Genomic DNA, 13,260 nt, shown 5'->3' with positions numbered 1-13,260 from the left:
ACTGAGGAACTTTTCCAGAAGACTTTAAAATATGGGGCTAGCATCTTACATATTTATTTTTGAAGTCTTCTGAACTTATGAAAATATGGGCAAAATTTCGTGTTTCAGATATTCCCAAAGATAAATATTTTAATTAATCCATTACCATCAAAATATCTTACATAGTTCTGTAGGAGGACAGAAGTCCATTGTTAACTTAATTAACTTTAAAGAGTTCAATAATGATGTTCTATAAGTAAAATACACTGCATAGACACTTTTGTAATGAAATGTCCCTCTTCCAATCTTAAAGAATACTGACTTGTTTAAAACAGACAAAGTCAGCTGGAGCAAAAAACAGCATGCAGAGTACATATAATTTATTTTTGTACAAGTATTACAAAGTACTTTTCAGAAGAGAAAGAATGAAAAGAGAACATTTTGAAGGGCTGGGTACAGAAAAAAAAAATTAGTTCCAAGATGGAGTAGAATAAAAGAGAAGATGACATTCTAAACTAGTATGGATTCAAATAAGTATCCCTGAAGATTAGTTAGTGTAAGGGAAGAAGAAAAAGATGCACTGATTAGATAAAGGAAAATATATTATTACGTATATCATACAGACACACAAAAAGATAACCTTTTAAGGTGAGATTTGAAGCTAGGAATTGGCTCAGTAGTGTGAAAGGAATGAAAGGATTCAGTAGCAAGTAGATAGTGTTGCCCCTTTGCTAAGTAGTAGCAGTTTTGTGGCCTGGAAGGTCAGTTTCCCATTGGAGCAGAAATTGGTGACATGGATCCAGGTGTTTCTTAGTATAATTGTTTTATTTACAAAATGTCCACAAGTCCTTTTACATTTAACAGACACCTCCCTTTTACAGAAATGTTATGTAAGCCTGCATTGCCTTTCTACAAAAAGCAGCTGTCATGGGCTGTTGTCTCTCTCTAGGGTCACATGCCAATCTAAATTACTTAATCAACAGCTTTCTCTTCTTGCCCCAGTCCCTGAGTTTTACACTTGGGAAACCCTTCTAGAACAAAGCTCCTCCTCTGTGAACCTTCATTCAGCATCACTCTTGGGGAATGAAACACTCTGGGACCACATGTCCCTGGGTATGAACTTTATTTTTGTAAAGCTGCTTTGAAATATAATGCAATTGCCAATTTTTAACTGCCAGACTAAGCCCTGGTCTACACTAGGACGTTAGGTCGAATTTAGCAGCGTTAAATCGATGTAAACCTGCACCCGTCCACACAATGAAGCCCTTTATTTCGACTTAAAGGGCTCTTAAAATCTATTTCCTTACTCCACCCCTGACAAATGGATTAGCGCTTAAATCGACGTTGCTGGCTCGAATTTGGGGTACTGTGGACACAATTTGATGGTATTGGCCTCCGTGAGCTATCCCAGAGTGCTCCATTATGACCGCTCTGGACAGCACTCTCAACTCAGATGCACTGGCCAGGTAGACAGGAAAAGAACCGCGAACTTTGAATCTCATTTCCTGTTTGGCCAGCGTGGCAAGCTGCAGGTGACCATGCAGAGCTCATCAGCACAGGTGACCATGATGGAGTCCCAGAATTGCAAAAGAGCTCCAGCATGGACCGAACGGGAGGTACGGGATCTGATCGCTGTTTGGGGAGAGGAATCCGTGCTATCAGAACTCCGTTCAAGTTTTCGAAATGCCAAAACCTTTGTTGCTATCTTAAAACAAAAAAACTTCAAATCCAGACTCCAGCGAGAAACTGCTGAATTGGAATTCATTTGCAAATTGGATACTATCAATTTAGGCTTAAATAGAGACTTGGAGTGGCTAAGTCATTATGCAAGGTAGCCTGTTTCCTCTTGTTTTTTCCTACCCCCCCCCCCAGATGTTCTGGTTTAACTTGGATTTTAACTTGAAGAGTGGTCAGTTTGGATGAGCTATTACCAGCAGGAGAGTGAGTTTGTGTGTGTATGGGGGTGGGGGGGATGTGAGAACCTGGATTTATGCAGGAAATAGCCCAGCTTGATTGTCATGCACATTGTGTAAAGAGTTGTCACTTTGGATGGGCTATCACCAGCAGGAGAGTGAATTTGTGTGGGGGGGTGGAGGGTGAGAAAACCTGGATTTGTGCTGGAAATCACTTTAGATAAGCTATTACCAGCAGGACAGTGGGGTGCGAATAGGTATTGTTTCATATTCTCTGTGTATATATAAAGCCTGCTGCAGTTTCCACGATATGCATCTGAGGAAGTGAGCTGTAACTCACGAAAGCTTATGCTCTAATAAATTGGTTAGTCTCTAAGGTGCCACAAGTCCTCCTTTTATTTTTGCAAAACCTTTGTGAAAATCTCCCAGGGCATGAAGGACAGAGGCCATAACAGGGACCCGAAGCAGTGCCGCGTGAAACTGAAGGAGCTGAGGCAAGCCTACCAGAAAACCAGAGAGGCGAACAGCCGCTCTGGGTCAGAGCCCCAAACATGCTGCTTCTATGATGAGCTGCAGGCCATTTTAGGGGGTTCAGCCACCACTACCCCAGCCGTGTTGTTTGACTCCTTCAATGGAGATGGAGGCAAAACGGAAGCAGGTTTTGGGGACGAAGAAGATGATGATGAGGAGGAGGTTGTAGATAGCTCACAGCAAGCAAGCGGAGAAACCGGTTTTCCCGACAGCCAGGAACTGTTTCTCACCCTGGACCTGGAGCCAGTACCCCCCGAACCCACCCAAGGCTGCCTCCTGGACCCAGCAGGCGGAGAAGGGACCTCTGGTGAGTGTACCTTTTAAAATACTATACATGGTTTAAAAGCAAGCATGTGAAAGGATTACTTTGCCCTGGCATTCGCGGTTCTCCTAGATGTAGTCCTAAAGCCTTTGCAAAAGGTTTCTGGGGAGGGCAGCCTTATTGCGTCCTTCATGGTAGGACACTTTACCACTCCAGGCCAGTAACACGTACTCGGGAATCATTGTAGAACAAAGCATTGCAGTGTATGTTTGCTGGCATTCAAACAACATCCGTTCTTTATCTCTCTGTGTTATCCTCAGGAGAGTGAGATCTAATTCATGGTCACCTGGTTGAAATAGAGTGCTTTTCTTCAGGGGACACTCAGAGGAGCCCATTCCTGCTGGGCTGTTTGCCTGTGGCTAAACAGAAATGTGCCCCGCTGTTAGCCACAGGGTGGGGGGAAGGTTGAGGGAGTAGTCACGCGGTGGGAGGAGGCAAAATGCGACCTTGTAACGAAAGCACATGTGCTATGTATGTAATGTTAACAGCAAGGTTTACCCTGAAAGAGTGTAGCCACTGTTTTATAAAATGTGTCTTTTTAAATACCGCTGTCCCTTTTTTTTTCTCCACCAGCTGCATGTGTTTCAAAGATCACAGGATCTTCTCCTTCCCAGAGGCTAGTGAAGCTTAGAAAGAAAAAAAAACGAACTCGCGATGAAATGTTCTCCGAGCTCATGCTGTCCTCCCACACTGACAGAGCACAGACGAATGCGTGGAGGCAAATAATGTCAGAGTGCAGAAAAGCACAAAATGACCGGGAGGAGAGGTGGCGGGCTGAAGAGAGTAAGTGGCGGGCTGAAGAGAGTAAGTGGCCGGCTGAAGACAGGGCTGAAGCTCAAATGTGGCGGCAGCGTGATGAGAGGAGGCAGGATTCAATGATGAGGCTGCTGCAGGACCAAACCAGTATGCTCCAGTGTATGGTTGAGCTGCAGCAAAGGCAGCTGGAGCACAGACTGCCACTTCCGCTCCTGTGTAACCAACCACCCTCCTCCCCAAGTTCCATAGCCTCCACACCCAGACACCCAAGAACGCGGTGGGGGGGCCTCCGGCCAACCAGCCACTCCACCACAGAGGATTGCCCAAAAAAAAGAAGGCTGGCATTCAATAAATTTTAAAGTTGTAAACTTTTAAAGTGCTGTGCTTAAAGTGTTGTGTGGCATTTTCCTTCCCTCCTCCACCACCCCTCCTGGGCTACCTTGGTAGTCATCCCCCTATTTGTGTGATGAATGAATAAAGAATGCATGAATGTGAAGCAACAATGACTTTACTGCCTCTGCAAGTGGTGATTGAAGGGAGGAGGGGCGGGTGGTTAGCTTACAGGGAAGTAGAGTGAACCAAGGGGCGGAGGGTTTCATCAAGGAGAAACAAACAGAACTTTCACACCGTAGCCTGGCCAGTCATGAAACTGGTTTTCAAAGCTTCTCTGATGTGTACCGCGCCCTCCTGTGCTCTTCTAACCGCCCTGGTGTCTGGCTGTGCGTAACCAGCAACCAGGCGATTTGCCTCAACCTCCCACCCCGCCATAAACGTCTCCCCCTTACTCTCACAGATATTGTGGAGCACACAGCAAGCAGTAATAACAGTGGGAATACTGGTTTTGCTGAGGTCTAAGCGAGTCAGTAAACTGCGCCAGCGCACCTTTAAACGTTCAAATGCACATTCTACCACCATTCTGCACTTGCTCAGCCTGTAGTTGAACAGCTCCTGACTACTGTCCAGGCTGCCTGTGTATGGCTTCATGAGCCATGGCATTAAGGGGTAGGCTGGGTCCCCAAGGATACATATAGGCATTTCAACATCCCCAACAGTTATTTTCTAGTCTGGGAATAAAGTCCCTTCCTGCAGCTTTTGAAACAGACCAGAGTTCCTGAAGATGCGAGCATCATGCACCTTTCCCGGCCATCCCACGTTGATGTTGGTGAAACGTCCCTCGTGATCCACCAGAGCTTGCAGCACTATCGAAAAGTACCCCTTGCGGTTTATGTACTCGGCGGCTTGGTGCTCCGGTGCCAAGATAGGGATATGGGTTCCGTCTATAGCCCCACCACAGTTAGGGAATCCCATTGCAGCAAAGCCATCCACTATGACCTGCACATTTCCCAGGGTCACTACCCTTGATATCAGCAGATCTTTGATTGTGTGGGCTACTTGCATCACAGCAACCCCCACAGTAGATTTGCCCACTCCAAATTGATTCCCAACTGACCGGTCGCTGTCTGGCGTTGCAAGCTTCCACAGGGCTATCGCCACTCGCTTCTCAACTGTAAGGGCTGCTCTCATCTTGGTATTCATGCGCTTCAGGGCCGGGGAAAGCAAGTCACAAAGTTCCATGAAAGTGCCCTTACGCATGCGAAAGTTTTGCAGCCACTGGGAATCGTCCCAGACCTGCAACACTATGCGGTCCCACCAATCTGTGCTTGTTTCCCGAGCCCAGAATCGGCGTTCCACAGCATGAACCTGCCCCATCAGCACCATGATGCATGCATTGGCAGGGCCCATGCTTTCAGAGAAATCTGTGTCCATGTCCTGATCACTCACGTGACCGCGCTGACGTCGCCTCCTCACCCGGTATCGCTTTGCCAGGTTCTGGTGCTGCATATACTGCTGGATAATGCGTGTGGTGTTTAATGTGCTCCTAATTGCCAAAGTGAGCTGAGCGGCCTCCATGCTTGCCTTGGTATGGCGTCCGCACAGAAAAAAGGCGCGGAACGATTGTCTGCCGTTGCTCTGACGGAGGGAGGGGCGACTGACGACACGGCTTACAGGGTTGGCTTTAGGGAGCTAAAATCAACAAAGGGGGTGCCTGTACATCAAGGAGTATTTCAGGAAGGACTTCACAGAGGGTTCCAATAAGAAATGGTGCACCTAAGTTATCGTTCTTATTGGAACAAGGAGGTTAGCCTGGCCTCTGATTGATACATGGCTAGATTTACCTCGCTGCACCTTCTCTGTGAGTGACTGCAGTGTGATCTAGAGGAATGAGTCCCCTAGACAGGGGAGGAGGCAAATTAGTACAAAACAAATCTCGTCTATTTCTTGTTCTGACCCACTCCATCTATCTTTTACATCTTTGGCTGGCAGCAGACGGTGCAGAAGGACTGCATGCCATCCACATCTCATGGCTGCTTGGCAGAAGATGGTACAGTACGACTGCTAGCCATCTTCATCTCTTGCCTGCCTGGCAGAAGATGGTACAGTACGACTGCTAGCAGTCCGTATCGCCTGCCCGCTCACCATAAGACGGTTCAATAGGACTGACTGCAGGACTAAAGAGAATGACCTGGTCAGGTCACTCCAAATTTAGTCCCTGCGCCCATGTCTGCCCAGGCGCTCCCAGCCGACGTGGCCAGGAGCACCTCGGACACGACGAGGACGACTACCAATCGTATTGCACCGTCTGCTGCCAGAAGGCAATGAGTTGCTGCTACTGTGCAGCAAAGCCGTACCGCGTCTGCCAGCACCCAGGAGACATAGGGTGACGGTTACCTGAGCGGGCTCCATGCTTGCAGTGGTATGGCGTCTGCACAGGTAACTCAGGAAAAAAGGCGCGAAACGATTGTCTGCCCTTGCTTTCACGGAGGGAGGGAGGGAACGGGGGCCTGACGATATGTACCCAGAACCACCCGCGACAATGTTTTTGCCCCATCAGGCATTGGGATCTCAACCCAGAATTCCAATGGGCAGCGGAGACTGCGGGAACTGTGGGATAGCTACCCACAGTGCAACGCTCCGGAAGTCGACTCTAGCCTCCGTACTGTGGAAGTGCTCCGCCGAGTTAATGCACTTAATGCACTTAGAGCATTTTCTGTGGGGACACACACACTTGAATATATAAAACCGATTTCTAAAAAAAACGACTTCTATAAATTCGACCTTATTCCGTAGTGTAGACATACCCTTAGTGTATTTTTTCACTTTAAAATGCTACGGAAGAACAGCTGCAGTACCATAGACACACCACTGTGGCACTTCAGTGTAGACACTCACTAAAGAGACAGGAGGTTTTCTCCCATCTGTGTAGTTAATCCACCTCCCTGATTGATAGTAACTAGGTTGATGGAAGAATTCTTCTGTCAGCCTAGCATTGGTGTCAGTCTACACCAGGGGTGAGGTCAGCATAGCTAAGTCTCTCAGGAGTGTGGATTTTTTACAGTCCTGAGAGATGTAGTATGCCGATTTAAGTTTTCAGCGTAGACCAGACCTGAGTACCGGTAGGTTGTTTTAACCCACAGTTTCCTTAATGAAGGTCTGGATGATAGTATATCAATGACTCAGATGGGCAAGCCATTAGCACCTTTTTTGGAAAGCAGCCATGCCAGTGAAGGAAAGACACCCCACTGTCCCCAATTATGGAGGAAGACAAAGGAAGGACAGAAAAGAAATTAAGACTCAGGAGATGTGAGTGAGTGAGCTAGACAGTAAGTGCTTATGATCTCAATGAGATAAGGGTGCAATTTGTCCATAGAAAGTTTACAGACAGGAAGGGCAATTTTTGAGATGGATAGGAATCCAATGAAGGTGACAGAGAACAAGGTTGACCTGATCTTGCTTCCTGAAGTGAGGAAGTAGTCTCGCCAAAACGTCTGTCCTGGTTCCCCAGAGAGTATGGGTTAAATTTAGCTCTGATGTAAGTGGATGGAACTCCACTGAATTTATTTACACACGGGTCTAGAAAATTCTAGTGCAATGCCATAGAATTCAGTCATGGGAAGGAATGTGTGCCCATGGCCTGTCACTTCAGTGGAGCAGCACCATATGGTGTATTTGGGGAGGGAGGGAGGGACAGGCAAGGTTGCTGAATGTCACTGTAGTATAGATTAGTACTTATCCTGAGAGTGAGCGGAAAATCTGAAGCAGCTGAGGAATTCACCAACCTGTGATCTCAAATAAGCAGAACGTTGGATCATATGACCAAGTAGGGATGGAGGGTGGGGTGAAAGTGTGGTACACGGTGAGCAGGTGAGAGGTAAAGAGCTGAGAAGGAAGAGCAAGGGGACATTGGAGGAAGTTACAACAGAGAAACTGTTCGGATGTGGGATGTGGGAGGTATTTTTGAAGGATGAAGATGATCCCCAATTTATTTGGGATATTAGAAATTGTTTTGTGTGGGGTCAGAACCAATTTGTTCAGGACTGAGGGGTAAGTTGCTTGATTTACACCCACAGCCTACTACTTGTTTGGGGCATTAGCCACCATTGCTATTTAAAAAGAAAAATACAATAAATTAGACAAAACACTGAAAAAGAATAGACTTCAACAGGGGCAGGATCATATATTAATTTGAGAGAGATGGATGCTAGTAGTATTTATGAATGATGTTGCCTCCCTCTGTCAGAAAAGTGACCAAAAACCATTCATCTAGAGACACAAACAAATAAATATGTTACTGAAAGAAACTGCTTATACCTTGAGCATTTAACACTCCTGGACATCCAAGGGAGATATGAGAACAAAAAAATAAGATTGGATTTTGGAAGTAATTCACTTCTCATGTGCTTCCCAGCTTGTTTAAACATGGTTGAACCTAGCAATGGACAAGACCAGGCCCTTTCTATGTACTAGCTAATTAAGCAGATGCACTCAGTTGGGATTCTGCAGCTGACAGCATACACGGTGAACCTTTCAGGCGCCAAGGGCTCTCTGCTGCAGAATTCTTTGCCAACAGAGATCAGAATGAGCTTGACTTGACTGCTTGTAGAAAATGATGTAAGGCATATATTTTTGCATAAGACTTTCCTTAGGAACAAAGGCTCAAGAAAGACAACAAGCATTTTTACATACAATTAATTTTATTATTTAATAAGGAGAAAAAATAACCGACAACCAAAATGTTCCCATTAGGTAATACGTGCAGATTCAAGAAGGGGAAAAAAGAGTGTGTTTCTTAACTTGGTATTTATTACCAAGATATCAGTGACATGGGCACATTAGAAACCTTAGAAAACCCAGAAGTGGACTGATATTGGTTAGTTGTGCCCCTCAGAGCCGCAGTTTGCTAAATACTCCAACTGCCTTTTGGCCAAGCATGAATACTGAGCACAAAGGCTTTTGATGTATACATAAGGAAGCAAAAGGTGCTTATTGAAACACAATCAAAGAAACACCCATGCAAGAGGCTCATGCATTTCGTGCAGGATAAGCATTTGTTTGCCCCTTCAGCCACGCCATTCCAAATAAGGAGATTCACAGATGCCTAAGAGCTTTGAAAACAAAGAATGAAATGCTGGCCCCACTGACGTCAATGGGAGTATTGTCATCAGTTTCAATAGACCCAGAATTTCACTGAGAGGGACCAACAGTTTCTCAGAGATATTCAAAGGGGCAGGAGGCAGCTGAACAATGTTACAGTAACACATTCAGAAATGTACAAGGATAACTTGATATTTGGAAAGATACCAGTTAGTGTCCAAAATAACTTACTTAACAAAGAGACCATATCAACCTAGGCCAGTTCTGACTATAGTATACCAATTTGATCAACAAGAGAAAACACATGCACAGTTAATGTAGATTGAAGAGTTTTCTTGTAATTTAATTTTGTAATAATATTAATTTTCTTATTTGATCTTTAAAAATGGTACTATAAACAATATGATAAAGAGAAAATTTAATGAGTTTATTCTTTGTACTAGTATAACTCCTGGGGGAATTCTGTGCCAAAAATTAAAAATTCTGGACCAAAAAATTAAAAACTCTGGCCACAATATTTTCAAATTCTGTAAAATTCTGTATAATTTGTTAGTCAAAATAATGCAGTAAATTCACTCGGGTTTCAATTATTTCAGTACTGTATTTAAACTACAATACAATGGATGAAAAATAGTAGTGGGGAGCAATGGACGAAATCCCCAAACCCCCTTTCCTAATAGTAATGTAGCTAAGTTTGACTCTTTAATTCTAGTTAATGGGCAACAAATATGCACAGCTGTATGCTTGGGGTTACTTCATAGGCGACTGAAGAGCAAGTGAGGACTGGGAAATCAAACTCAGAATTTATATAGGCTACTGACCATCTCCAGAAAAATCAGTAGCAAACAGTTCATGGAACACATTTTCATAGGAAATGTTTTCAGTGCAAAAATGTAAACAAGTTACAGTCACTAAAGCACATTAATCATTTATAAGGCCATACTGCCCTTTACATAATTCAGGTAATGGAAAGGAGCCTTAAAACTTTTACACCTGTTTTAGATTCCTGGGGGAATTCACAAAGACAATGGGAACAATTCACTAAGGACGCAGGCTGCTACATTCTGCTCTGCCTGAGGGGATAGAGCCTGTCCCACACCTACATCCTCAGAAACACCCTGAAGCCCTGCCCCTCCATGCAGAGCATGCAGAGCATGCTACAACAGCAAGCAAGAGGGACAGAGTGTCTCTCTCTCCCTCTCTCACATGTATGACTGCCCAACTCCTCCCACCCTCGCAGTGATTGATGTCTCAACCAGCTGCTCTGGGTGCCCGAACCAACCTGCCTGCACTGCTGGGGAGGGATGAGTGACCGCTCTTGCAGCTTCCCTTTGCTTCCCTGTCAGAAGTCATTTTCTGCAGGGAAGCAAAGAAGTCTGTGGGGGACATGAATTCTACACACATGCAGAATTACCCCAGGAGTATAGTATGACAAAAAATCACATCTTTCTTTAGTAGACACGACCCAAAACATGACGGGTTTCTCTACTGTATGGTAGTGAATATGGATTGTTTCTGACAAGGTTACCTTGTACTATACTCAGTTTGATCTCTAGCAGAAATGCGCACTGAACACTTTAAAAGAAATATTTAGTGACAAAGTTTACAGTTACAAAATGCAAAGTTGCATCAAAATAAGACAAGTGCTAATAACAACAGATGGGGTTGTTTTGTGGGGAGAGGGGAGGTCTCTGAAGGTAAACTTTGATTGAATGCTTTCAGTTCGATAACACGGTCAGACCTTCAGATGGTGTAAATTGGCATAGCTCTATTTACTTCTTTGAAAGTGCCCCGATTTCTACCAGCTGAGGATCTGGCCATATCTGTTTAATGGCAGTATACTGCTCAGAAAGTGAAAACTCTTGAAAAAGATAGGACAAGTGCTGTTATCTCTCATTCCACAATATATTTTATTTTGCCATTTCTTATTAATTATCTACTTTGGCACACATAATTGCTTTTTTTCATAACTGGCTGGCACAGGTGTTGATTTCATAGACCAGTTAGCACCTTTTATTCTAGGTTGTTGTTGTTGTTTTTTTAAAAACTCTAGGTTATTTTTCTGACATACTCACTAGTTTAAAACTACCTTTAAGAGTCTAGCACAAAACTTAGCACTGAAAATTCACAGGGCACCATAGTGTGACTTGGTACTGTGAACCAGATATGCTAGTATTATTTTAGTATTCCTCTTGAGCAGTACAGAATAAAATAAAAATAATTTATATTAGTTTGACTTTATACACATTTCATAGGGTAAATATGAACTTTGAAAATAAACTTTAAAAATGTCATCTTTTCAAGGGCAATATATATAGCAGTTGCAACCTAATGTGTTTTATTTTCCATATGAGAAAATCACATCACTATTCTGGTGAAACACATGACGCACATATAAATGAAAGAATCATACTTTCATCCTTATCACATTTGTTTTGAAAGAGGGAAAGGAAATGGTGGGGGAAGGGATGAAGGCCGGAGAGATGTTGGTTGGAGAGAGAGTTAAGAATGCTTTTGTGTTGTGATGGCAGAATACAGAATGATGCAGAAAAGTGTCCCCTCAGGAACTGGCTGATTCTGTGAAAAGGGGATGAATACAGCTTACTTACTGGGATGATTTTATTGCACAAAGAGGGATAAATTAAGAAGTTATACATGTGATACACCATCTGCTTCTGTTTTTGTTATTTTCACCACATACATCTGTTTCTATTCAGCTATGGGGCAGTACTTCATCATAATTTGCAGACCAGAATATCACAAAAAGTTCAGTTCTGTTGTCAAAAGAAACTTCTTCCAAATATGTATGAAACCAGCAGAGTCATTATTCAACATCAACCTTTGAAATCAAAACAAGTAGCTAGAATCAAAACTTGTTCCAGTTCCAGATTTTGGAGTTAGTAGTTCGAGATTAGAATCCCCAGATCCAAAGACAGCTTTATGGCTCAGGTCAGATCTATACTGGAAGGGAACTATTTTCTGGTGGTAGCTTGAATGTAACTTAAGTCCGGCAAAAACCAGACCATCTTGTGAGATTTTCACCAATCAAGATGGTGGAAATCTGATGAGATCTGTTGATAAGATGTCATTTCTGCTCTTTTTTAGTGTTCTTGAATGTGAACTCTACTCCTGATTTGCAATCAAACTTGGGAACCTTGCCTAAACCTATTCTGACACTAAATACTACTTTTTGACTCATCTCTATAGTATTTAGAATTAAAATGTCTGAAAATTAGTATTTAAATAAGCAACATACCTGTCCATCAAAGTACATATTGAACTGTGGTTAACCTAATATATTTCATTAGATTAAATTGATTTGATGTAAAATTTGCAATAGCTGCTTATAAGCTTTATATTTTTGTAAGCATGCCTGCTGTGTGTCACTTGGCAGTGTTCACTGTGATAAAGGATGCAGAGAACTTTCACTCTAAGATGTTTTTGCTATCAGGTTCTAATAAACAATTCTAATAGACAGGGAACTGATGTTGCAATTCTTTCTCTGACAAAACACCCATTCACTGGGTGGGGTTCCGCTCACCCAGGCAGGCAGTGGGCTGAGTGGGGCCAGCGGCCGGGACTCCGGCTGGCAGCAGCATGTCAGTAAAAGTCGGCTCGTGTGCCGCCTTTGGCACTCATGCCACAGGTTGCCGACCCCTGTTCTAAACCATAGAATTTTCAGAATTATTATATTGTTTATGGTTTAATTCCAGTAGTATCCATGGAGTACTTTCCAAATTGAAGAAGGAGTGAGCCCTGGCCCCAGAAGTTCACAATCTATGGACTGAGAGGTAACCTAATTTTCTTATTAAGTTACATTTTTACTGTTGTTAATGAGTAATAGGACACCTAAAGTCATAAAATCATATAATAACAAGACTGTAGGGCTGGAAGGGACCTTAAGAAGTAATCCAGACCAGCTCTCTGACAGAGGTAGGACCAAGAAAACCCTACACTGTCCCTGGCAAGTGTTTGTCCAACCTGCTCTTAAAAACGTCCGGTGATGGGGATTCCACAATCTTCCTTGCAAGCCTAGTCCAGAGCTAAATTACCGTTGGAGTCAGAAAGTTTTTTTCCTAATATATAACCTAAATCTCCCCCACTTCATTACTTCCTTGTCTACCTTCATTGGACATGGAGAATAATTGATCTCTGTCTTCTTTATAACATTTCTTAACATACTTGAAGACTGTTATCAGGCTCCTCCTTAGTCTTCTTCTCTCAAGACTAAATATCCCAGTTTTTTAGCCTTTCCTCATAAATCAGGTTTTTAAAACTTGTTCTCATTTTTGTTGCTCTCTTCTAGACTCTTTCCAGTTTCTACAG

Source organism: Lepidochelys olivacea, assembly GCF_965140295.1.
Source record: "Lepidochelys olivacea isolate rLepOli2 genome assembly, chromosome: 1".
In the NCBI taxonomy this organism is placed as follows: Eukaryota; Metazoa; Chordata; order Testudines; family Cheloniidae; genus Lepidochelys; species Lepidochelys olivacea.
This window is presented reverse-complemented; position numbering follows the sequence as displayed.